Raw genomic sequence first — 26,202 nt, forward strand, 5'->3', positions numbered from 1 at the left:
TGGTGGAATTCTGCATTAGGATGGAGAATGAAACAGTAATTTCAGAGACCATGGTCCAGAACTTAAAGAAGGGTAACTTTGAAGGTATGAGGCGTGAATTGGCTAGGATAGATTGGCGAATGATACTTAGGGGGTTGACTGTGGATGGGCAATGGCAGACATTTAGAGACCGCATGGATGAAGTACAACAATTGTACATTCCTGTCTGGCGTAAAAATAAAAAGGGGAAGGTGGCTCAACCGTGGCTATCTAGGGAAATCAGGGATAGTATTAAAGCCAAGGAAGTGGCATACAAATTGGCCAGAAATAGCAGCGAACCTGGGGACTGGGAGAAATTTAGAACTCAGCAGAGGAGGACAAAGGGTTTGATTAGGACAGGGAAAATGGAGTACGAGAAGAAGCTTGCAGGGAACATTAAGGCGGATTGCAAAAGTTTCTATAGGTATGTAAAGAGAAAAAGGTTGGTGAAGACAAACGTAGGTCCCCTGCAGTCAGAATCAGGGGAAGTCATAACGGGGAACAAAGAAATGGCGGACCAATTGAACAAGTACTTTGGTTCGGTATTCACTAAGGAGGATACAAACAACCTTCCGGATATAAAAGGGGTCAGAGGGTCTAGTAAGGAAGAGGAACTGAGGGAAATCTTTATTAGTCGGGAAATTGTGTTGGGGAAATTGATGGGATTGAAGGGCGATAAATCCCCAGGGCCTGATGGACTGCATCCTAGAGTACTTAAGGAGGTGGCCTTGGAAATAGCGGATGCATTGACAGTCATTTTCCAACATTCCATTGACTCTGGATCAGTTCCTATGGAGTGGAGGGTAGCCAATGTAACCCCACTTTTTAAAAAAGGAGGGAGAGAGAAAACAGGGAATTATAGACCGGTCAGCCTGACCTCAGTAGTGGGTAAAATGATGGAATCAATTATTAAGGATGTCATAGCAGTGCATCTGGAAAATGGTGACATGATAGGTCCAAGTCAGCATGGATTTATGAAAGGGAAATCATGCTTGACAAATCTTCTGGAATTTTTTGAGGATGTTTCCAGTAAAGTGGACAAAGGAGAACCAGTTGATGTGGTATATTTGGACTTTCAGAAGGCTTTCGACAAGGTCCCACACAAGAGATTAATGTGCAAAGTTAAAGCACATGGGATTGGGTGTAGTGTGCTGACGTGGATTGAGAACTGGTTGTCAGACAGGAAGCAAAGAGTAGGAGTAAACGGGTACTTTTCAGAATGGCAGGCAGTGACTAGTGGAGTGCCGCAAGGTTCTGTGCTGGGGCCCCAGCTGTTTACATTGTACATTAATGATTTAGACGAGGGGATTAAATGCAGTATCTCCAAATTTGCGGATGATACTAAGTTGGGTGGCAGTGTGAGCTGCGAGGAGGATGCTATTAGGCTGCAGAGTGACTTGGATAGGTTAGGTGAGTGGGCAAATGCATGGCAGATGAATTATAATGTGGATAAATGTGAGGTTATCCACTTTGGTGGTAAAAACAGAGAGACAGACTATTATCTGAATGGTGACAGATTAGGAAAATGGAAGGTGCAACGAGACCTGGGTGTCATGGTACATCAGTCATTGAAGGTTGGCATGCAGGTACAGCAGGCGGTTAAGAAAGCAAATGGCATGTTGGCCTTCATAGCGAGGGGATTTGAATACAGGGGCAGGGAGGTGTTGCTACAGTTGTACAGGGCCTTGGTGAGGCCACACCTGGAGTATTGTGTACAGTTTTGGTCTCCTAACTTGAGGAAGGACATTCTTGCTATTGAGGGAGTGCAGCGAAGGTTCACCAGACTGATTCCCGGGATGGCGGGACTGACCAATCAAGAAAGATTGGATCAATTGGGCTTGTATTCACTGGAGTTCAGAAGAATGAGAGGGGACCTCATAGAAACGTTTAAAATTCTGACGGGTTTAGACAGGTTAGATGCAGAAAGAATGTTCCCAATGTTGGGGAAGTCCAGAACCAGGTTTCACAGTCTGAGGATAAGGGGTAAGCCATTTAGGACCGAGATGAGGAGAAACTTCTTCACCCAGAGAGTGGTGAACCTGTGGAATTCTCTACCACAGAAAGTAGTTGAGGCCAATTCACTAAATATATTCAAAAGGGAGTTAGATGAAGTCCTTACTACTCGGGGGATCAAGGGTTATGGCGAGAAAGCAGGAAGGGGGTACTGAAGTTTCATGTTCAGCCATGAACTCATTGAATGGCGGTGCAGGCTAGAAGGGCTGAATGGCCTGCTCCTGCACCTATTTTCTATGTTTCTATGTTTCTATATTCAGGGCAGAGTCTGTTTCACGTTGACGTTGAGATTGGCGCTGAATGTATCCATATCCCAATGGAGGTGAGCTCATGCGTGCAGAAAGGAAGATGGACTGATCAAGTATTGGCCTGAATCAAACACGGGTTTAGGTTGTCCAATGAGACACAGAGCCGAGTACATCTGAGATACATGAACTTTACGCAGTTCGGTGAGTTCCACTTTGCTCCTGGGAATCTCCAGGATTTTTGGACGCTGTGTGAACAACGGAGCGCAATCAAACGTTTTAATTTGAAACATGTCAGTTTTCTCACATGTCGACCGGCTGAAAAGTGTTTTTTTGACTAAAAGTTGCCAGGACTCGTCCGGGATCTCTCTCGTTTCAATTATTAGAACCCCTAAGCGAGAATCATACCCCTAGACCAACGAGCCGCCGACAGTAAGGGATGTAGCTCTCAGATTCTGACGTTCGTTTGCTATTCGGCCGATCGTGCCTGTGCTGACTCTCAGAGACCAATCTCATGAGTACCCCTCTCCATAGTCCTGCTAATGTTTTCCCTTTGATGAATAGATTATTCTTTGAGACATTACTTCACCAACGAGCTGCATCCTTGTCAGTAAAAGGTGAATTTGGCAATGAGGTTAAATGTGATTACCGAAAAAAAACGAGTGGAAACGGTTTAAGACAATAACGACGAAGTTGAGGGCATACTCGATCAGCAGTGGATTGCCTGAACTTCTCAGTCACCTTAACTCCTATTTACTGCAACGTCAGACATCCATCCCCTACTTTTTCCATTCAAACAGAAATAATGTGCACGAAAGTCTACTTCACCGCTTGTTTTGCCCGTGCAACCAGATCGACAGTGATGAAAATGTGCCATGAGCTTTTTAAAGCAAACAGCCTTCCTTTACTTTCGGTGAGTGACTGCACGAGATGGTTGGTTTTGAGGCAGAATCAAAATAAAGAATATAAAATTTCACGCAGCAATTTAGCTGACCGCGGCAGGACTCGAACCTGCAATCTTTTCATAACATCACAGTTGCAATCGAACTCAGACGACTTATCCATTAGGCCACCCGGCCGCTGCTACTGGCATGAAATTAGTTGTTTTTTTATATTGAGAGCAAATTTGGGACAAGGGATCTTTCAAGGAGTGGATTTATGAAAATATGGGCATATTTTGAGTAATGAACCGTTGCGCTGCGATATGGATGTGCACGGACACAGGCAACGTCAATGTAGCTTGATACACAACAGTTTAACAATCGGTTATCGCACCTGAAATCACACTCCTTTTAAATTATACAGGATGATCCCGATTATGAGAAAATACGTCTTAAAGGGGCAGTTGATGAACCGGAACTGACAACCATCCCGTTTGAACAGACACCGAATGATCCAGGAAAGGAAGCACATCCATCTTACACAGCTGTAGAATGGGCCTTCACGGACAGTACTTGCCTTTCAAAAGATTAAAGTGGGATTTCTATCATTCCTGAAGGCAATTGTGCTGTGCGTGAGTGAGCGCGTATCTCAGGACCACGAGGGGCTGGGACGGTTTTTGAAGCCACAGGTGATTGACAGGCAGGAAGGAGGGAAGGAAGTAAAACCAACCCAGACAAAAAGACAATTTAAAACATATATATATTTATCACAGTAAGAAAATAAATAAATTTAAGTTTTATTGCAAAAAATTGAATTTAGTTTGATTTCAATAAATAAATAATTATTTCTTAATCTATATGTTTTTGATTGAACGAAGACTGTGCGACTGCTTGAAATCCACTGGAAATCAGGGCGTGCAGTCAGTAAATACACAAACAAGTAAGCCCATGGTGTAAGACAAGCCACGAGCGAAGATATGGGCAACAAAGGCGATCTTTTAAAGTCGCGAGTGCCTTTCTGCTGGATCTGACAGCAGCTGCGTGTGCTGTGAAAGAGCTCAAATGTAATAGACACCAGTGCTGGCAGAACAGAAAAGGCACATTTATTGTGAAAGTTAAAAAGTACGGATTGTTTGTAAATATACGTATGTATACATATATTTATATAAACAAAGTCAGTCAGTCAGTCATGTCTTGTCTTTTCTTGATTTGATTTGTATTTGAAAATAAGGGGGAAAGAGCTCATCATGTCACAAAGCCCATCCGCAAGCTCTCGATCAAATCGCTATGTTTCTAACTTATATAATTTGCCTTCTTTCAGATGTGGAACAGCAAAATCCCACAGCAGATTCTTCTCCTGTCAGGCAGTCCTCGAATGCATGTTCAATCAAATCAGTGTGGCTTCAAGTTGCATGTAATGCATTTTTTCTCCCATGACATGAAATGCACAGTAAGATCACGCAGCACGTTTGCACACACTCCCTCGCTACACAAACACACGAACAAACTAAAATTCCTGCAACTTCCAAAGGCAGTTTTTGAAATTTGAAATTTAAAATCCGGGACAGACAGCACATTCCTTTTTAACAGATACATAATGATCCGATACTGATAGCATACCATTTTGGAGAGACAGCGAATGTCCCCGGACAGACCAGCACATCACCTTAAAAGGGATACAGAAACACAGTGAACAAAAACAAAGAATTCTGTAAAACTCAGCTGGTCGTGTACATTCTGTGGATGAAGATCCCGGGCTCACGTTCAGTCAGATGATCATTCCGATATTTTAAGAAAAATGTAAAGTTTACAGATTTTTTCCACGAAAATAGCGCCTGGAAATAAATAGGCAGCGAGGAAGGACAAAATGTCTGTGATACAGTGGAGCGTAGGAGTGATTGAATAATAAATGGCACAATGCGAAAAGGCAAAGTGGGTGGTAAGCGGGCAATACAGTAACAAAGGATGGACCAGAGGAGTTGTTAGTGGGAACTGCAGAACCATTAGCAGACAATGGGAGCGGTGCTTATGATCCGATTCGTCGAACCGAATGTTGAGGCCAGAACACTATAACATGCCTGGAATGTAGGGTCTGAACGCCTTTTAATCAGACCAGGCAGCTTCCCCACCCCGGATTCATTTCCTGTACGGTTTAAATTCGGCAGCCAAGGGACGAAATCCAAAGCCAGCTTCTCCCATCTTTTCAGCGCTAGAGAAACAGGACGCACTCATATTCAGGGCAGAGTCTGTTTCACGTTGAAGCTGAGATTGACGCTGAATGTATCCATATCCCAATGGATGTGAGCTCATGCGTGCAGAAAGGAAGATGGACTGATCATGTATTGGCCAGAATCAAACACGGGTTTAGGTTGTCCAATGAGACACAGAGCCGATTACATCTGAGATACATGGACTTTACTCAGTTCGGTGAGTTTTACTTTGCTCCTGGGAATCTCCAGGATTTTTGGACGCTGTGTGAACAACGGAGCGCAATCAAACGTTTTAATTTGAAACATGTCAGTTTTCTCACATGTCGACCGGCTGAAAAGTGTTTTTTTGACTAAAAGTTGTCAGGACTCGTCCGGGATCTCTCGCATTTCAATTATTAGAATCCCTAAGCGAGAATCATACCCCGAGACCAACGAGCCGCCGACAGTAAGGGATCTAGCGCTCAGATTCTGACGTTAGTTTGCTATTCGGCCCATCGTGCCTGTGCTGACTCTCAGAGACCTATCTCATGAGTCCCCCTCTCCATAGTCCTGCTAATGTTTTCCCTTTGATGAATAGATTATTCTTTGAGACATTACTTCACCAATGAGCTGCATCCTTGTCAGTAAAAGGTGAATTTGGCAATGAGGTTAAATGTGATTGCCGAAAAAAAACGAGTGGAAACGGTTTAACACAACAACGACGAAGTTAAGGGCATACTGGATCAGCAGTCCATTGCCTGAACTTCTCAGTCACCTTATATCCTATTTACTGCAACGTCAGACATCCATCCCCTGCTTTTTGCATTCAAACAGAAATAATGTGCACGAAAGTCTACTTCACCGCTTGTTTTGCCCGTGCAAGCAGATCGACAGTGATGAAAATGTGCCATTCGCTTTTTAAAGCAAACAGCCTTCCTTTACTTTAGGTGAGTGACTGCACGAGATGGTTGGTTTTGAGGCAGAATCAAAATAAAGAATATAAAATTTCACGCGGCAATTTAGCTGACCGCGGCAGGACTCGAAGCTGCAATCTTTTCATAACATCACAGTTGCAATCGAATTCAGACGACTTACCCATTAGGCCACGCGGCCGCTGCTGCTGGCATGCAATTTGTTATTTTTTTATACTGAGAGCAAATTTGGGACAAGGGATCTTTCAAGGAGTGGATTTATGAAAATATGGGAATATTTTGAGTAATGAATCGAGCGCTGCGATATGGATGTGCACGGACACAGGCAACGTCAATGTAGCTTGATACAGGGTTATCGCAACTGAAATCACACTCCTTTTAAAATATACAGGATGATCCCGATTCGGAGAAAATACGTCTTTAAGGGGCAGTTGATGAACCGGAACAGACAACCATCCCGTTTGAACAGACACCGAATGATCCAGGACAGGAAGCACATCCCTCTTACACAGCTGTAGAATGGGCCTTCACGGACAGCACTTCCCTTTCAAAAGATTAAAGTGGGATTTCTATCATTCCTGAAGGCAATTGTGCTGTGCGTGAGTGCGCGGGTCTCAGGACCACGCGGGGCTGGGACGGATGTTGAAGCCACAGGTGATTGACAGGCAGGAAGGAGGGAGGGAAGTCAAACCAACCCAGACAAAAAGACAATTTAAAACATATATATATTTATCACAATAAGAAAATAAATAAATTTACAGTTTTATTGAAAAAATTTAATTTGGTTTGATTTAAATAAATACATAATTATTTCTTAATCTATATATTTTTGATTGAACGAAGGCTGTGCGACTGCATGAAATCCACTAGAAATCAGAGCGTGCAGTCAGTAAATACCCAAACACAGTAAGCCCATGGTGCAAGACAAGCCACGAGGGAAGATATGGGGAACAAAGGCGATCTTTTAAAGTCGCGAATGCCTTTCTGCTGGATCTGACAGCAGCTGCGTGTGCTGTGATAGAGCTCAAATGTAATAGAGCCCAGTGCTGGCAGAACAGAAAAGGCACATTTATTTTGAAAGTTAAAAAGTAGGGATTGTTTGTAATTATTCGAATACATTAATATTTATATATATATCTATAAAAACAAAGTCAGTCAGTCAGTCATGTCTTGTCTTGTCTTGATTTGATTTGTATTTGAAAATAAGGGGGAAAGAGCTCATCATGTCACAAAGACCATCCGCAAGCTCTCGCTAAAATCGATATGTTTCTAACTTATATAATTTGCCTTCTTTCAGATGTGGAACAGCAAAATCATACAGCAGATTCTTCTCCTGTCAGGCAGTCCTCGAATGCGTGTTCAATCAAATCAGTGTGGCTTCAAGTTGCATGTAATGCATTTTTTCTCCCATGACATGAAATGCACAGTAAGATCACGCAGCACGTTTGCACACACTCCCTCGCTGCAAAAACACACCAACAAACTAAAATTCCTGAAAATTCCAAAGGCAGTTTTTGGAATTTGAAATTTAAAATCCGGGACAGACAGCACATTCCTTTTGAACAGATACATAATGATCCGATACTGATAGCATACCATTTTGGAGAGACAGCGAATGTCCCCGGACAGACCAGCATATCACCTTAAAAGGGATACAGAAACACAGTGAACAAAAACAAAGAATTCTGTAAAACTCAGCTGGTCGTGTACATTCTGTGGATGAAGATCCCTGGCTCACGTTCAGTCAGATGATCATTCCGATATTTTAAGAAAAATGTAAAGTTTACATATTTTTCCACGAAAATAGCGCCTGCTAATAAATAGGCAGCGAGGAAGGACAAAATGTCTGTGATACAGTGGAGCGTAGGAGTGATTGAATAATAAATGGCACAATGCGAAAAGGCAAAGTGGGTGGTAAGCGGGCAAAACAGTAACAAAGGAGGAACCAGAGGAGGTGTTAGTGGGAACTGCAGAACCATTAGCAGACAATGGGAGCGGTGCTTATGATCCGAAACGTCGAACCGAATGTTGAGGCCAGAACACTATAACATGCCTGGAATGTAGGGTCTCAACGCCTTTTAATCAGACCAGGCAGCTTGCCCACCCCGGATTGATTTCCTGTACGGTTTCAATTCGGCAGCCAAGGGACTAAATCCAAAGCCAGCTTCTCCCATCTTTTCAGCGCTAGAGAAACAGGACGCACTCATATTCAGGGCAGAGTCTGTTTCACGTTGAAGTTGAGATTGACGCTGAATGTATCCATATCCCAATGGATGTGAGCTCATGCGTGCAGAAAGGAAGATGGACTGATCAAGTATTGGCCTGAATCAAACACGGGTTTAGGTTGTCCAATGAGACACAGAGCCGAGTACATCTGAGATACATGAACTTTACTCAGTTCTGTGAGTTTTACTTTGCTCCTGGGAATCTCCAGGATTTTTGGACGCTGTGTGAACAACGGAGCGCGATCAAACGTTTTAATTTGAAACATGTCAGTTTTCTCACATGTCGACCGGCTGAGAAGTGTTTTTTTGACTAAAAGTTGTCAGGTCTCGTCCGGGATCTCTCGCATTTCAATTATTAGAATACCTAAGCGAGAATCATACCCTTGGAACAACGAGCCGACAGTAAGGGATCTAGCTCTCAGATTCTGACGTTAGTTTGCTATTCGGCCCATTGTGCCTGTGCTGAATCTCAGACACCTATCTCATGAGTCCCGCTCTGCATAGTCCTGCTAATGTATTCCCTTTGATGAATAGATTATTCTTTGAGACATTACTTCACCAACGAGCTGCATCCTTGTCAGTAAATGGTAAATTTGGCAATGAGGTTAAATGTGATTGCCGAAAAAAAACGAGTGGAAACGGTTTAACACAATAACGACGAAGTTGAGGGCATACTGGATCAGCAGTCCATTGCCTGAACTTCTCAGTCACCTTATCTCCTATTTACTGCAACGTCAGACATCCATCCCCTACTTTTTCCATTCAAACAGAAATAATGTGCACGCAAGTCTACTTCACCGCTTGTTTTGCCCGTGCAACCAGATCGACAGTGTTGAAAATGTGCCATGAGCTTTTTAAAGCAAACAGCCTTCCTTTACTTTCGGTGAGTGACTGCACGAGATGGTTGGTTTTGAGGCAGAATCAAAATAAAGAATATAAAATTTCACGCGGCAAGTTAGCTGACCGCAGCAGGAGCGAACCTGCAATCTTCTGATGACATCACAGTTACAATCGAAGTCAGACGACTTATCCATTAGGCCACGCGGCTGCTGCTGCTTGCATGAAATTTGTTGTTTTTTTATACTGAGATCAAATTTGGGACAAGGGATCTTTCAAGGAGTGGATTTATGAAAATATGGGCATATTTTGAGTAATGAACCGATGCGCTGCGATATGGATGTGCACGGACACAGGCAACGTCAATATAGCTTGATACACAACAGTTTAACAATCGGTTATCGCAACTGAAATCACACTCCTTTTAAAATATAAAGGATGATCCCGATTATGAGAAAATACGTCTTAAAGGGGCAGTTGATGAAGCGGAACTGACAACCATCTCGTTTGAACAGACATCGAATGATCCAGGACATCCATCTTACACAGCTGTAGAATGGGCCTTCACGGACAGCACTTCCCTTTCAAAAGATTAAAGTGGGATTTTTATCATTCCTGAAGGCAATTGTGCTGTGCATGAGTGAGCGCGGATCTCAGGACCACGAGGGGCTGGGACGGTTTTTGAAGCCACAGGTGATTGACAGGCAGGAAGGAGGGAGGGAAGTAAAACCAACCCAGACAAAAAGACAATTTAAAAAATGTATATATTTATCACAATCAGAAAATAAAGAAATTTACAGTTTTATTGCAAAAAATTGAATTTAGTTTGATTTAAATAAATAAATAATTATTTCTTAATCTATATATTTTTGATACAACGAAGGCTGTGCGACTGCATGAATTCCACTGGAAATCAGGGCGTGCAGTCAGTAAATACCCAAACAAGTAAGCCCATGGTGTAAGGCAAGCCACGAGTGAAGATATGGGGAACAAAGACGAGCTTTTAAAGTCGCGAGTGCCTTTCTGCTGGATCTGACAGCAGCTGCATGTGCTGTGAAAGTGCTCAAATGTAATAGAGCCCAGTGCTGGCAGAACAGAAAAGGCACATTTATTTTGAAAGTTAAAAAGTAGGGATTGTTTGTAAATATACGTATACATTAATATTTATATATATATCTGTAAAAACAAAGTCAGTCAGTCAGTCATGTCTTGTCTTGTCTTGATTTGATTTTATTTGAAAATAAGGGGGAAGGAGCTCATCATGTCATGCAGCCCATCCGCAAGCTCTCGCTAAAATCGCTATGTTTCTAACTTATATAATTTGCCTTCTTTCAGATGTGCAACAGCAAAATCCCACAGCAGGTTCTTCTCCTGTCAGGCAGTCCTCGAATGCATGTTCAATCAAATCAGTGTGGCTTCAAGTTGCATGTAATGCATTTTTTCTCCCATGATATGAAATGCACAGTAAGATCACGCAGCACGTTTGCACACACTCCCTCGCTACACAAACACACCAACAAACTAAAATCCCTGCAACTTCCAAAGGCAGTTTTTGGAATTTGAAATTTAAAATCCGGGACAGACAGCACATTCCTTTTTAACAGATACATAATGAGCCGATACTGATAGCATACCATTTTGGAGAGACAGCGAATGTCCCCGGACAGACCAGCACATCACCTTAAAAGGGATACAGAAACACAGTGAACAAAAACAAAGAATTCTGTAAAACTCAGCTGGTCGTGTACATTCTGTGGATGAAGATCCCGGGCTCACGTTCAGTCAGATGATCATCCGATATTTTAAGAAAAATGTAAAGTTTACAGATTTTTTCCACGAAAATAGCGCCTGGAAATAAATAGGCAGCGAGGAAGGACAAAATGTCTGTGATACAGTGGAGCGTAGGAGTGATTGAATAATAAATGGCACAATGCTAAAAAGCAAAGTGGGTGGTAAGCGGGCAATACAGTAACAAAGGATGGACCAGAGGAGTTGTTAGTGGGAACTGCAGAACCATTAGCAGACAATGGGAGCGGTGCTTATGATCCGAAACGTCGAACCGAATGTTGAGGCCAGAACACTATAACATGCCTGGAATGTAGGGTCTGAACGCCTTTTAATCAGACCAGGCAGCTTCCCCACCCCGGATTCATTTCCTGTACGGTTTAAATTCGGCAGCCAAGGGACGAAATCCAAAGCCAGCTTCTTCCATCTTTTCAGCGCTGGAGAAACGGGACGCACTCATATTAAGGGCCGAGTCTGTTTCACGTTGACGTTGAGATTGACGCTGAATGTATCCATATCCCAATGGAGGTGAGCTCATGCGTGCAGAACGGAAGATGGACTGATCAAGAATTGGCCAGAATCAAACACGGGTTTAGGTTGTCCAATGAGACACTGAGCCGAGTACATCTGAGATGCATGAACTTTACTCAGTTCGGTGAGTTTCACTTTGCTCCTGGGAATCTCCAGGATTTTTGGACGCTGTGTGAACAACGGCGCGCAATCAAACGTTTTAATTTGAAACATGTCGACCGGCTGAGAAGTGTTTTTTTGACTAAAAGTTGGCAGGGCTCGTTCGGGATTTGAAGCCGGGACCTCTCGCATTTCAATTATTAAAACCCCTAAGCGAGAATCATAGCCCTAGACCAACGAGCCGCCGACAGTAAGGAATCTAGCTCTCAGATTCTGACCTTCGTTTGCTATTCGGCCCATCGTCCCCCTCTCCATTGTCCTGCTAATGTTTTACCTTTGATGAATAGATTATTCTTTGAGACATTACTTCACCAACGAGCTGCATTCTTGTCAGTAAAAGTGAATTTGGCAATGAGGTTAAATGTGATTACGGAAAAAAACCGAGTGGAAACGGTTTAACACAATAACGACGAAGTTGAGGGCAGACTGGATCAGCAGTCCATTGCCTGAACTTCTCAGTCACCTTATCTCCTATTTAGTGCAACGTCAGACATCCATCCCCTACTTTTTCCATTCAAACAGAAATAATGTGCACGAAAGTCTACTTCACCGCTTGTTTTGCCCGTGCAACCAGATCGACACTGATGAAAATGTGCCATGAGCTTTTTAAAGCAAACAGCCTTCCTTTACTTTCGGTGAGTGACTGCACGAGATGGTTGGTTTTGAGGCAGAATCAAAATAAAGAATGTAAAATTTCACGCGGAAAATTAGCTGACCGCGGCAGGACTCGAACCTGCAATCTGTTGATAACATCACAGTTGCAATCGAAGTCAGACGACTTATCCATTAGGCCACGCGGCTGCTGCTGCTGGCATGAAATTTGTTGTTTTTTTTATACTGAGAGCAAATTTGGGACAAGGGATCTTTCAAGGAGTGGATTTATGAAAATATGGGCATATTTTGAGAAATGAACCGTTACGCTGCGATATGGATGTGCACGGACACAGGCAACGTCAATGTAGCTTGATACACAACAGTTTAACAATCGGTTATCGCAACTGAAATAACACTCCTTTTAAAATATACAGGATGATCCCGATTATGAGAAAATACGTCTTAAAGGGGCAGTTGATGAACCGGAACTGACAACCATCCCGTTTGAACAGACACCGAATGATCCAGGACAGGAAGCACATCCATCTTACACAGCTGTAGAATGGGCTTTCACGGACAGCACTTCCCTTTCAAAAGATTAAAGTGGGATTTCTATCATTCCTGAAGGCAATTGTGCTGTGCGTGAGTGAGCGCGGATCTCAGGACCACGAGGGGCTGGGACGGTTTTTGAAGCCACAGGTGATTGACAGGCAGGAAGGACGGAGGGAAGTAAAATCAACCCAGACAAAAAGACAATTTAAAACATATATATATTTATCACAATAAGAAAATAAATAAATTTACAGTTTTATTGCAAAAAATTGAATTTAGTTTGATTTCAATAAAGAAATAATTATTTCTTAATCTATATGTTTTTGATTGAACGAAGGCTGTGCGACTGCTTGAAATCCACCGGAAATCAGGGCGTGCAGTCAGTAAATACACAAACAAGTAAGCCCATGGTGTAAGACAAGCCACGAGCGAAGATGTGGGGAACAAAGGCGATCTTTTAAAGTCGCGAGTGCCTTTCTGCTGGATCTGACAGCAGCTGCATGTGCTGTGAAAGAGCTCAAATGCAATCGAGCCCAGTGCCGGCAGAACAGAAAAGGCACATTTATTTTGAAAGTTAAAAAGTATGGAATGTATGTTAATATACGCATATATAAATATTTATAGATATATCTGTATAAACAAAGTCAGTCAGTCAGTCATGTCTTGTCTTGTCTTGATTTGATTTGTGTTTGAAAATAAGGCGGAAGGAGCTCATCATGTCACACAGCCCAACCGCAAGCTCTCGCTAAAATCGCTATGTTTCTAACTTATATAATTTGCCTGCTTTCAGATGTGGAACAGCAAAATCCCACAGCAGATTCTTCTCCTGTCAGGCAGTCCTCGAATGCGTGTTCAATTAAATCCAGTGTGGCTTCAAGTTGCATGTAATGCATTTTTTCTCCCATGACATGAAATGCACAGTAAGATCGCGCAGCACGTTTGCACACACTCCCTCGCTACACAAACACACCAACAAACTAAAATTCCTGCAACCTCCAAAATCAGTTTTTGAAATTTGTAATTTAAAATCCGGGACAGACAGCACATTCCTTTTAAACAGATACATAATGATCCGATACTGATAGCAACCATTTTGGAGAGACAGAGAATGACCTCGGACAGACATGACATCACCTTAAAAGCGATACAGAAACACAGTGAACAAAAACAAAGAATTCTGTAAAACTCAGCTGGTCGTGAACATTCTGTGGATGAAGAACTCGGGCTCACGTTCAGTCAGATGATCATTCCGATATTTTAAGAAAAATGTAAAGTTTACAGATTTTTTCCACGAAAATAGCGCCTGGAAAAAAATAGGCAGCGAGGAAGGACAAAAGGGAATGTCTGTGATACAGTGGAGCGTAGGAGTGATTGAATAATAAATGGCACAATGCGAAAAGGCAAAGTGGGAGGTAAGCGGGCAATAAAATAACAAAGGATGGATCAGAGCATGTGTTAGTGGGAACAGCAGAACCATTAGCAGACAATGAGCGCGGTTTATGATCCGAGACGTTGAATCGAATGTTGAGGCCAGAACACGAGAACATGCCTGGAATGTGGGGTCTGAACGCCTTTTAATCAGACCAGGCAGCTTGCCCACCACGGATTGATTTCCTGTACGGTTTAAATTCGGCAGCCAAGGGACTAAATCCAAAGCCAGCTTCTCCCTTCTTTTCAGCACAAGAGAAACAGGACGCACTCATATTCAGGGCAGAGTGTGTTTCACGTTGAAGTTGAGATTGACGCTGAATGTATCCATATCCCAATGGAGGTGAGCTCATGTGTGCAGAACGGAAGATGGACTGATCAAGAATTGGCCAGAATCAAACACGGGTTTTGGTTGTCCAATGAGACACAGAGTTGAGTACATCTGAGATACATGAACTTTACTCAGTTCGGTGAGTTTCACTTTGCTCCTGGGAATCTCCAGGATTTTTGGACGCTGTGTGAACAACGGCGCGCAATCAAACGTTTTAGTTTCAAACATGTCGACCTGCTGAGAAGTGTTTTTTTGACTAAAAGTTGTCAGGGCTCGTCGGGGATTTGAACCCGGGACCTCTCGCATTTCAATTATTAAACTCCTAAGCGAGAATCATACCCCGAGACCAACGAGCCGCCGACAGCAAGGGTTCTAGCTCTCAGAATCTGACGTTCGTTTGCTATTCGGCCGATCCTGCCTGTGCTGACTCTCAGAGACCGATCTCATGAGTCCCCCTCTCCATCGTCCTGCTAATGTTTTCCCTTTGATGAATAGATTATTCTTTGAGACCTTACTTCACCAACGAGCTGCATCCTTGTCAGTAAAAGGTGAATTTGGCAATGAGGTTAAATGTGATTGCCGAAAAAAAACGAGTGGAAACGGTTTAATACAATAACGACGAAGTTGAGGGCATACTGGATCAGCAGTCCATTGCCTCAACTTCTCAGTCACCTGATCTCCTATTTACTGCAACGTCAGACATCCATCCCCTACTTTTTGCATTCAAACAGAAATAATGTGCACGAAAGTCTACTTCACCGCTTATTTTGCCCGTGCAACCAGATCGACAGTGATGAAAATGTGCCATGAGCTTTTTAAAGCAAACAGCCTTTCTTTACTTTCGGTGAGTGACTGCACGAGATGGTTGGTTTTGAGGCAGAATCAAAATAAAAAATGTAAAATTTCAAGCGGCAAGTTAGCTGACCGCGGCAGGACTCGAACGTGCAATCTTCTGATAACATCACGATTACAATAGAAGTCAGACGACTTATCCATTAGGCCGCGCGGCTGCTGCTGCAGGCATGAAATTTGTTGTTTTTTTATACTGAGAGCAAATTTGGGACAAGGGATCTTTCAAGGAGTGGATTTATGAAAATATGGGCATATTTTGAGTAATGAACCGTTGCGCTGCGATATGGATGTGCCCGGACACAGGCAACGTCAATGTAGCTTGATACACAACAGTTTAACAATCGGTTATCGCAACTGAAATCACACTCCTTTTAAAATATACAGGATGATCCCGATTATGAGAAAATACGTCTTAAAGGGGCAGTTGATAAACCGGAACTGACAACCATCCCATTTGAACAGACACCGAATGATCCAGGACAGGAAGCACATCCATCTTACACAGCTGTAGAATGGGCCTTCACGGACAGCACTTCCCTTTCAAAAGATTAAAGTGGGATTCTATCATTCCTGAAGGCAATTGTGCTGTGCGTGAGTGAACGTGGATCTCAGGACCACGAGGGGCTGGGACGGTTTTTGAAGCCACAGGTGATTGACAGGCAGGAAGGAGGGAGGGAAGTAAAACCAACCCAGACAAAAAGACAATTTAAAACATGTTTATATTTATCACATTAAGAAAGTAAATAAATTTACAGTTTTATTGCAAAAAATTGAACAAGTTTGATTTCAATAAATAAATAATTATTTCTTAATCGACATATTTTTGATCGAACGAAGGCTGTGCGACTGCATGAAATCCACTGGAAATCAGGGCGTGCACTCAGTAAATACCCAAACAAGTAAGCCCAAGGTGTAAGACAAGCCACGAGGGAAGATATGGGGAACAAAGGCGATCTTTTAAAGTCGCGAGTGCCTTTCTGCTGGATCTGACAGCAGCTGCGTGTGCTGTGAAAGAGCTCAAATGTAATAGAGCCCAGTGCTGGCAGAACAGAAAAGGCACATTTATTTTGAAAGTTAAAAAGTAGGGATTGTTTGTAATTATTCGAATACATTAATATTTATATATATATCTATAAAAACAAAGTCAGTCAGTCAGTCATGTCTTGTCTTGTCTTGATTTGATTTGTATTTGAAAATAAGGGGGAAAGAGCTCATCATGTCACAAAGCCCATCCGCAAGCTCTCGCTAAAATCGATATGTTTCTAACTTATATAATTTGCCTTCTTTCAGATGTGGAACAGAAAATCATACAGCAGATTCTTCTCCTGTCAGGCAGTCCTCGAATGCGTGTTCAATCAAATCAGTGTGGCTTCAAGTTGCATGCAATGCATTTTTTCTCCCATGACATGAAATGCACAGTAAGATCACGCAGCACGTTTGCACACACTCTCTCGCTGCAAAAACACACCAACAAACTAAAATTCCTGAAAATTCCAAAGGCAGTTTTTGGAATTTGAAATTTAAAATCCGGGACAGACAGCACATTCCTTTTAAACAGATACATAATGATCCGATACTGATAGCACACCATTTTGGAGAGACAGAGAATATCCCCGGACAGACCATCACATCACCTTAAAAGGGATACAGAAACACAGTGAACAAAAACAAAGAATTCTGTAAAACTCAGCTGGTCGTGTACATTCTGTGGATGAAGATCCCTGGCTCACGTTCAGTCAGATGATCATTCCGATATTTTGAGAAAAATGTAAAGTTTACATATTTTTCCACGAAAATAGCGCCTGCTAATAAATAGGCAGCGAGGAAGGACAAAATGTCTGTGATACAGTGGTGCGTAGGAGTGATTGAATAATAAATGGCACAATGCGAAAAGGCAAAGTGGGTGGTAAGCGGGCAAAACAGTAACAAAGGAGGAACCAGAGGAGGTGTTAGTGGGAACTGCAGAACCATTAGCAGACAATGGGAGCGGTGCTTATGATCCGAAACGTCGAACCGAATTTTGAGGCCAGAACACTATAACATCCCTGGAATGTAGGGTCTCAACGCCTTTTAATCAGACCAGGCAGCTTGCCCACCCCGGATTGATTTCCTGTACGATTTAAATTCGGCAGCCAAGGGACGAAATCCAAAACCAGCTTCTCCCATCTTTTCAGCGCTAGAGAAACAGGACGCACTCATATTCATGGCAGAGTCTGTTTCACGTTGAAGTTGAGATTGACGCTGAATGTATCCATATCCCAATGGAGGTGAGCTCTTGCGTGCAGAACGGAAGATGGACTGATCAAGAATTGGCCAGAATCAAACACGGGTTTAGGTTGTCCAATGAGACACTGAGCCGAGTGCATCTGAGATGCATGAACTTTACTCAGTTCGGTGAGTTTCACTTTGCTCCTGGGAATCTCCAGGATTTTTGGACGCTGTGTGAACAACGGCGCGCAATCAAACGTTTTAATTTGAAACATGTCGACCGGCTGAGAAGTGTTTTTTTGACTAAAAGTTGTCAGGGCTCGTCCGGGATTTGAACCCGGGACTTATCGCATTTCAATTATTAGAACCCCTAAGCGAGAATCATACCCCTAGACCAACGAGCTGCCGAAAGTAAGGGATGTAGCTCTCAGATTCTGACGTTCGTTTGCTATTCGGCCCATCGTGCCTGTGCTGACTCTCAGAGACCGATCTCATGAGTCCCCCTCTCCATAGTCCTGCTAATGTTTTCCCTTTGATGAATAGATTATTCTTTGAGACATTACTTCACCAACGAGCTGCATCCTTGTCAGTAAAAGGTGAATTTGGCAATGAGGTTAAATGTGATTACCGAAAAAAAACGAGTGGAAACGGTTTAACACAATAACGACGTAGTTGAGGGCATACTCGATTAGCAGTCCATTGCCTGAACTTCTCAGTCACCTTATCTCCTATTTACTGCAACGTCAGACATCCATCCCCTACTTTTTCCATTCAAACAGAAATAATGTGCACGAAAGTCTACTTCACCGCTTGTTTTGCCCGTGCAACCAGATCGACAGTGATGAAAATGTGCCATGAGCTTTTTGAAGCAAACAGCCTTCCTTTACTTTCGGTGAGTGACTGCACGAGATGGTTGGTTTTGAGGCAGAATCAAAATAAAGAATTTAAAATTTCACGCAGCAAGTTAGTTGACCGTGGCAGGACTCGAACCTGCAATCTTTTGATAACATCACAGTTACAATCGAAGTCAGACGACTTATCCATCAGGCCACGCGGCTGCTGCTGCTGGCATGAAATTTGTTGTTTTTTTATACTGAGAGCAAATTTGGGACAAGAGATCTTTCAAGGAGTGGATTTATGAAAATACGGGCATATTTTGAGTAATGAACCGTTGCGCTGCGATATGGATATGCACGGACACAGGCAACGTCAATGTAGCTTGATACACAACAGTTTAACAATCGGTTATCGTACCTGAAATCAAACTCCTTTTAAATTATACAGGATGATCCCGATTATGAGAAAATACGTCTTAAAGGGGCAGTTGATGAACCGGAACTGACAACCATCCCGTTTGAACAGACACCGAATGATCCAGGACAGGAAGCACATCCATCTTACACAGCTGTAGAATGGGCCTTCACGGACAGCACTTGCCTTTCAAAAGATTAAAGTGGGATTTCTATCATTCCTGAAGGCAATTGTGCTGTGCGTGAGTGAGCGCGGATCTCAGGACCACGAGGGGCTGGGACGGTTTTTGAAGCCACAGGTGATTGACAGGCAGGAAGGAGGGAGGGAAGTAAAACCAACCCAGACAAAAAGACAATTTAAAACATATATATATTTATCACAGTAAGAAAATAAATAAATTTAAGTTTTATTGCAAAAAATTGAATTTAGTTTGATTTCAATAAATAAATAATTATTTCTTAATCTATATGTTTTTGATTGAACGAAGGCTGTGCGACTGCTTGAAATCCACTGGAAATCAGGGCGTGCAGTCAGTAAATACACAAACAAGTAAGCCCATGGTGTAAGACAAGCCACGAGCGAAGATATGGGCAACAAAGGCGATCTTTTAAAGTCGCGAGTGCCTTTCTGCTGGATCTGACAGCAGCTGCGTGTGCTGTGAAAGAGCTCAAATGCAATAGAGCCCAGTGCCGGCAGAACAGAAAAGGCACATTTATTTTTAAAGTTAAAAAGTATGGAATGTATGTTAATATACGCATATATAAATATTTATACATATATTTATATAAACAAAGTCAGTCAGTCAGTCATGTCTTGTCTTGTCTTGATTTGATTTGTGTTTGAAAATAAGGCGGAAGGAGCTCACCATGTCACAAAGCCCATCCGCAAGCTCTCGATCAAATCGCTATGTTTCTAACTTATATAATTTGCCTTCTTTCAGATGTGGAACAGCAAAATCCCACAGCAGATTCTTCTCCTGTCAGGCAGTCCTCGAATGCGTGTTCAATCAAATCAGTGTGGCTTCAAGTTGCATGTAATGCATTTTTTCTCCCATGACATGAAATGCACAGTAAGATAGCGCAGCACGTTTGCACACACTCCCTCGCTACCCAAACACACCAACAAACTAAAATTCCTGCAACCTCCAAAGGCAGTTTTTGAAATTTGAAATTTAAAATCCGGGACAGGCAGCACATTTCTTTTAAACAGCGACATAATGATCCGATACTGATAGCAACCATTTTGGAGAGACAGAGTATGACCTCGGACAGACAGGACAACACCTTGAAAGCGATACAGAAACGCAGAGAACAAAAACAAAGAATTCTGTAAAACTCAGCTGATCGTGAACATTCTGTGGATGAAGAACCTGGGCTCACGTTCAGTCAGATGATCATTCCGATATTTTAAGAAAAATGTAAAGTTTACAGATTTTTTCCACGAAAATAGCGCCTGGAAAAAAATAGGCAGCGAGGAAGGACAAAAGGGAATGTCTGTGATACAGTGGAGCGTAGGAGTGATTGAATAATAAATGGCACAATGCGAAAAGGCAAAGTGGGTGGTAAGCGGGCAATACAGTAACAAAGGATGGACCAGAGGAGTTGTTAGTGGGAACTGCAGAACCATGAGCAGACAATGGGAGCGGTGCTTATGATCCGAAACGTCGAACCGAATGTTGAGGCCAGAACACTATAACATGCCTGGAATGTAGGGTCTGAACGCCTTTTAATCAGACCAGGCAGCTTCCCCACCCCGGATTCATTTCCTGTACGGTTTAAATTCGGCAGCCAAGGGACTAAATCCAAAGCTAGCTTCTCCCATCTTTTCAGCGCTAGAGAAACAGGACGCACTCATATTCAGGGCAGAGTCTGTTGCACGTTGAAGTTGAGATTGACGCTGAATGTATCCATATCCCAATGGAGGTGAGCTCATGCGTGCAGAAAAGAAGATGGACTGATCAAGTATTGGCCAGAATCAAACACGGGTTTAGTTTGTCCAATGAGACACAGAGCCGATTACATCTGAGATACATGAACTTTACTCAGTTCGGTGAGTTTCACTTTGCTCCTGGGAATCTCCAGGATTTTTGGACGCTGTGTGAACAACGGAGCGCAATCAAACGTTTTAATTTGAAACATGTCAGTTTTCTCACATGTCGATCGGCTGAAAAGTGTTTTTTTGTCTAAAAGTTGTCAGGGCTCGTCCGGGATTTGAACCCGGGACCTCTCGCATTTCAATTATTAAAACCCCTAAGCGAGAATCATACCCCTAGACCAACGGGCCGCCGACAGTAAAGGATCTAGCTCTCAGATTCTGACCTTCGTTTGCTATTCGGCCCATCGTGCCTGTGCTGACTCTCAGAGACCTATCTCATGAGTCCCCCTCTCCATAATCCTGCTAATGTTTTCCCTTTGATGAATAGATTATTCTTTGAGACATTACTTCACCAACGAGCTGCATTCTTGTCAGTAAAAGGTGAATTTGGCAATGAGGTTAAATGTGATTACGGAAAAAAACCGAGTGGAAACGGTTTAACACAATAACGACGAAGTTGAGGGCAGACTGGATCAGCAGTCCATTGCCTGAACTTCTCAGTCACCTTATCTCATATTTACTGCAACGTCAGTCATCCATCCCCTACTTTTTCCATTCAAACAGAAATAATGTGCACGAAAGTCTACTTCACCGCTTGTTTTGCCCGTGCAACCAGATCGACAGTGATGAAAATGTGCCAAGAGCTTTTTAAAGCAAACAGCCTTCCTTTACTTTCGGTGAGTGACTGCACGAGATGGTTGGTTTTGAGGCAGAATCAAAATAAAGAATGTAAAATTTCACGCGGCAAGTTAGCGGACCGCGGCAGAACCTGCAATCTTTTGATAACATCACAGTTACAATCGAAGTCAGACGACTAATCCATTAGGCCACGCGGCTGCTGCTGCTGGCATGAAATTTGTTGTTTTTTTTATACTGAGAGCAAATTTGGGACAAGGGATCTTTCAAGGAGTGGATTTATGAAAATATGGGCATATTTTGAGTAATGATCCGTTACTCTGCGATATGGATGTGCACGGACACAGGCAACCTCAATGTAGCTTGATACACAACAGTTTAACAATCGGTAATCGCAACTGAAATCACACTCCTTTTAAAATATACAGGATGATCCCGATTATGAGAAAATACGTCTTAAAGGGGCAGTTGATGAACCGGAACTGACAACCATCCCGTTTGAACAGACACCGAATGATCCAGGAAAGGAAGCACATCCATCTTACACAGCTGTAGAATGGGCCTTCACGAACAGCACTTCCCTTTCAAAAGATTAAAGTGGGATTTCTATCATTCCTGAAGGCAATTGTGCTGTGCGTGAGTGAGCGCGGATCTCAGGACCACGAGTGGCTGGGACGGTTTTTGAAGCCACAGGTGATTGACAGGCAGGAAGGACGGAGGGAAGTAAAATCAACCCAGACAAAAAGACAATTTAAAACATATATATATTTATCACAATAAGAAAATAAATAAATTTACAGTTTTATTGCAAAAAATTGAATTTAGTTTGATTTCAATAAATAAATAATTATTTCTTAATCTATATGTTTTTGATTGAACGAAGGCTGTGCGACTGCTTCAGATCCACTGGAAATCAGGGCGTGCAGTCTGTAAATACACAAACAAGTAAGCCCATGGTGTAAGACAAGCCACGAGCGAAGATGTGGGGAACAAAGGCGATCTTTTAAAGTCGCGAGTGCCTTTCTGCTGGATCTGACAGCAGCTGCGTGTGCTGTGAAAGAGCTCAAATGCAATAGAGCCCAGTGCCGGCAGAACAGAAAAGGCACATTTATTTTGAAAGTTAAAAAGTATGGAATGTGTGTTAATATACGCATATATAAATATTTATACATATATCTGTATATACAAAGTCAGTCAGTCAGTCATGTCTTGTCTTGTCTTGATTTGATTTGTGTTTGAAAATAAGGGGGTAGGAGCTCATCATTTCACACAGCCCAACCGCAAGCTCTCGCTAAAATCGCTATGTTTCTAACTTATATAATTTGCCTTCTTCCAGATGTGGAACAGCAAAATCCCACAGCAGATTCTTCTCCTGTCAGGCAGTCCTCGAATGTGTGTTCAATCAAATCAGTGTGGCTTCAAGTTGCATGTAATGCATTTTTTCTCCCATGACATGAAATGCACAGTAAGATCGCGCAGCACGTTTGCACACACTCCCTCGCTACACAAACACACCAACAAACTAAAATTCCTGCAACCTCCAAAGGCAGTTTTTGAAATTTGTAATTTAAAATCCGGGACAGACAGCACATTGCTTTTAATCAGATACATAATGATCCGATATTGATAGCAACCGTTTTGGAGAGACAGAGAATGACCTCGGACAGACAGGACATCACCTTAAAAGGGATACAGAAACACAGTGAACAAAAACAAAGAATTCTGTAAAACTCAGCTGGTCGTGAACATTCTGTGGATGAAGAACCCGGGCTCACGTTCAGTCAGATGATCGTTCCGATATTTTAAGAAAAATGTAAAGTTTACAGATTTTTTCCACGAAAATAGCGCCTGGAAAAAAATAGGCAGCGAGGAAGGACAAAAGGGAATGTCTGTGATACAGTGGAGCGTAGGAGTGATTGAATAATAAATGGCACAATGCGAAAAGGCAAAGTGGGTGGTAAGCGGGCAATAAAATAACAAAGGATGGACCAGAGCAGGTGTTAGTGCGAACAGCAGAACCATTAGCAGACAATGAGCGCGGCTTATGATCCGAGACGTTGAATCGAATGTTGAGGCCAGAACACAATAACATGCCTGGAATGTAGGGTCTGAACGCCTTTTAATCAGACCAGGCAGCTTGCCCACCCCGGATTGATTTCCTGTACGGTTTAAATTCGACAGCCAAGGGAATAAATCCAAAGCCAGCTTCTCCCATCTTTTCAGCGCTGGAGAAACAGGACGCACTCATATTAAGGGCAGAGTCTGTTTCACGTTGAAGTTGAGATTGACGGTGAATGTATCCATATCGCAATGGAGGTGAGCTCATGAGTGCAGAACGGAAGATGGACTGATCAAGAATTGGCCAGAATCAAACACGGGTTTAGGTTGTCCAATGAGACACTGAGCCGAGTACATCTGAGATGCATGAACGTTACTCAGTTCGGTGAGTTTCACTTTGCTCCTGGGAATCTCCAGGATTTTTGGACGCTGTGTGAACAACGGCGCGCAATCAAACGTTTTAATTTGAAACATGTCGACCGGCTGAGAAGTGTTTTTTTGACTAAAAGTTGTCAGGGCTCGTCCGGGATTTGAACCCGGGCCCTCTCGCATTTCAATTATTAAAACCCCTAAGCGAGAATCATACCCCTAGACCAACGAGCCGCCGACAGTAAAGGATCTAGCTCTCAGATTCTGACCTTCGTTTGCTATTCGGCCCATCGTGCCTGTGCTGACTCTCAGAGACCTATCTCATGAGTCCCCCTCTCCGTCGTCCTGCTAATGTTTTCCATTTGATGAATAGATTATTCTTTGAGACATTACTTCACCAACGAGCTGCATTCTTGTCAGTAAAAGGTGAATTTGGCAATGAGGTTAAATGTGATTACGGAAAAAAACCGAGTGGAAACGGTTTAACACAATAACGACGAAGTTGAGGGCAGACTGGATCAGCAGTCCATTGCCTGAACTTCTCAGTCACCTTATCTCCTATTTACTGCAACGTCAGACATCCATCCCCTACTTTTTCCATTCAAACAGAAATAATGTGCACGAAAGTCTACTTCACCGCTTGTTTTGCCCTTGCAACCAGATCGACAGTGATGAAAATGTGCCATGAGTTTTTTAAAGCAAACAGCCTTCCTTTACTTTCGGTGAGTGACTGCACGAGATGGTTGGTTTTGAGGCAGAATAAAAATAAAGAATGTAAAATTTCACGCGGCAAGTTAGCTGACCGCGGCAGGACTCGAACCTGCAATCTTTTGATAACATCACAGTCACAATCGAAGTCAGACGACTTATCCATTAGGCCACGCGGCTGCTGCTGCTGGCATGAAATTTGTTGTTTTTTTTATACTGAGAGCAAATTTGGGACAAGGGATCTTTCAAGGAGTGGATTTATGAAAAGATGGGCATATTTTGAGTAATGAACCGTTACGCTGCGATATGGATGTGCACGGACACAGGCAACGTCAATGTAGCTTGATACACAACAGTTTAACAATCGGTTATCGCAACTGAAATCACACTCCTTTTAAAATATACAGGATGATCTCGATTATGAGAAAATACGTCTTAAAGGGGCAGTTGATGAACCGGAACTGACAACCATCCCGTTTGAACAGACACCGAATGATCCAGGACAGGAAGCACATCCATCTTACACAGCTGTAGAATGGGCCTTCACGGACAGCACTTCCCTTTCAAAAGATTAAAGTGGGATTTCTATCATTCCTGAAGGCAATTGTGCTGTGCTTGAGTGAGCGCGGATCTCAGGACCACGAGTGGCTGGGACGGTTTTTGAAGCCACAGGTGATTGACAGGCAGGAAGGACGGAGGGAAGTAAAATCAACCCAGACAAAAAGACAATTTAAAACATATATATATTTATCACAATAAGAAAATAAATAAATTTACAGTTTTATTGCAAAAAATTGAATTTAGTTTGATTTCAATAAAGAAATAATTATTTCCCTAATCTATATGTTTTTGATTGAACGAAGGCTGTGCGACTGCTTGAAATCCACTGGAAATCAGGGCGTGCAGTAAGTAAATACACAAACAAGTAAGCCCATGGTGTAAGACAAGCCACGAGCGAAGATGTGGGGAACAAAGGCGATCTTTTAAAGTCGCGAGTGCCTTTCTGCTTGATCTGACAGCAGCTGCGTGTGCTGTGAAAGAGCTCAAATGCAATAGAGCCCAGTGCCGGCAGAACAGAAAAGGCACATTTATTTTGAAAGTTAAAAAGTATGGAATGTATGTTAATATACGCATATATAAATATTAATACATATATTTACATAAACAAAGTCAGTCAGTCAGTCATGTCTTGTCTTGTCTTGATTTGTTTTGTGTTTGAAAATAAGGGGGAAGGAGCTCATCATGTCACACAGCCCAACCGCAAGCTCTCGCTAAAATCGCTATGTTTGTAACTTATACAATTTGC

The 26,202-nt window shown here is 42.6% G+C and overlaps 2 non-coding genes across 2 annotated transcripts; both read right to left on the minus strand.

Moving 5' to 3' along the window:
* Window positions 1–21,226: 21,226 nt before the first annotated feature.
* On the minus strand, window positions 21,227–21,314 carry trnap-agg (transfer RNA proline (anticodon AGG)). Its single transcript is given in 2 exon segments — window positions 21,227–21,262; window positions 21,279–21,314. It is a non-coding gene; the product is annotated as a tRNA-Pro (tRNA).
* Window positions 21,315–24,334: 3,020 nt separating this feature from the next.
* Window positions 24,335–24,422, minus strand: trnap-agg (transfer RNA proline (anticodon AGG)). The gene is given in 2 exon segments: window positions 24,335–24,370; window positions 24,387–24,422. It is a non-coding gene; the product is annotated as a tRNA-Pro (tRNA).
* Window positions 24,423–26,202: the final 1,780 nt, after the last annotated feature.

Source organism: Pristiophorus japonicus, unplaced genomic scaffold (assembly GCF_044704955.1).
Source record: "Pristiophorus japonicus isolate sPriJap1 unplaced genomic scaffold, sPriJap1.hap1 HAP1_SCAFFOLD_115, whole genome shotgun sequence".
NCBI classification, from domain to species: Eukaryota; Metazoa; Chordata; class Chondrichthyes; family Pristiophoridae; genus Pristiophorus; species Pristiophorus japonicus.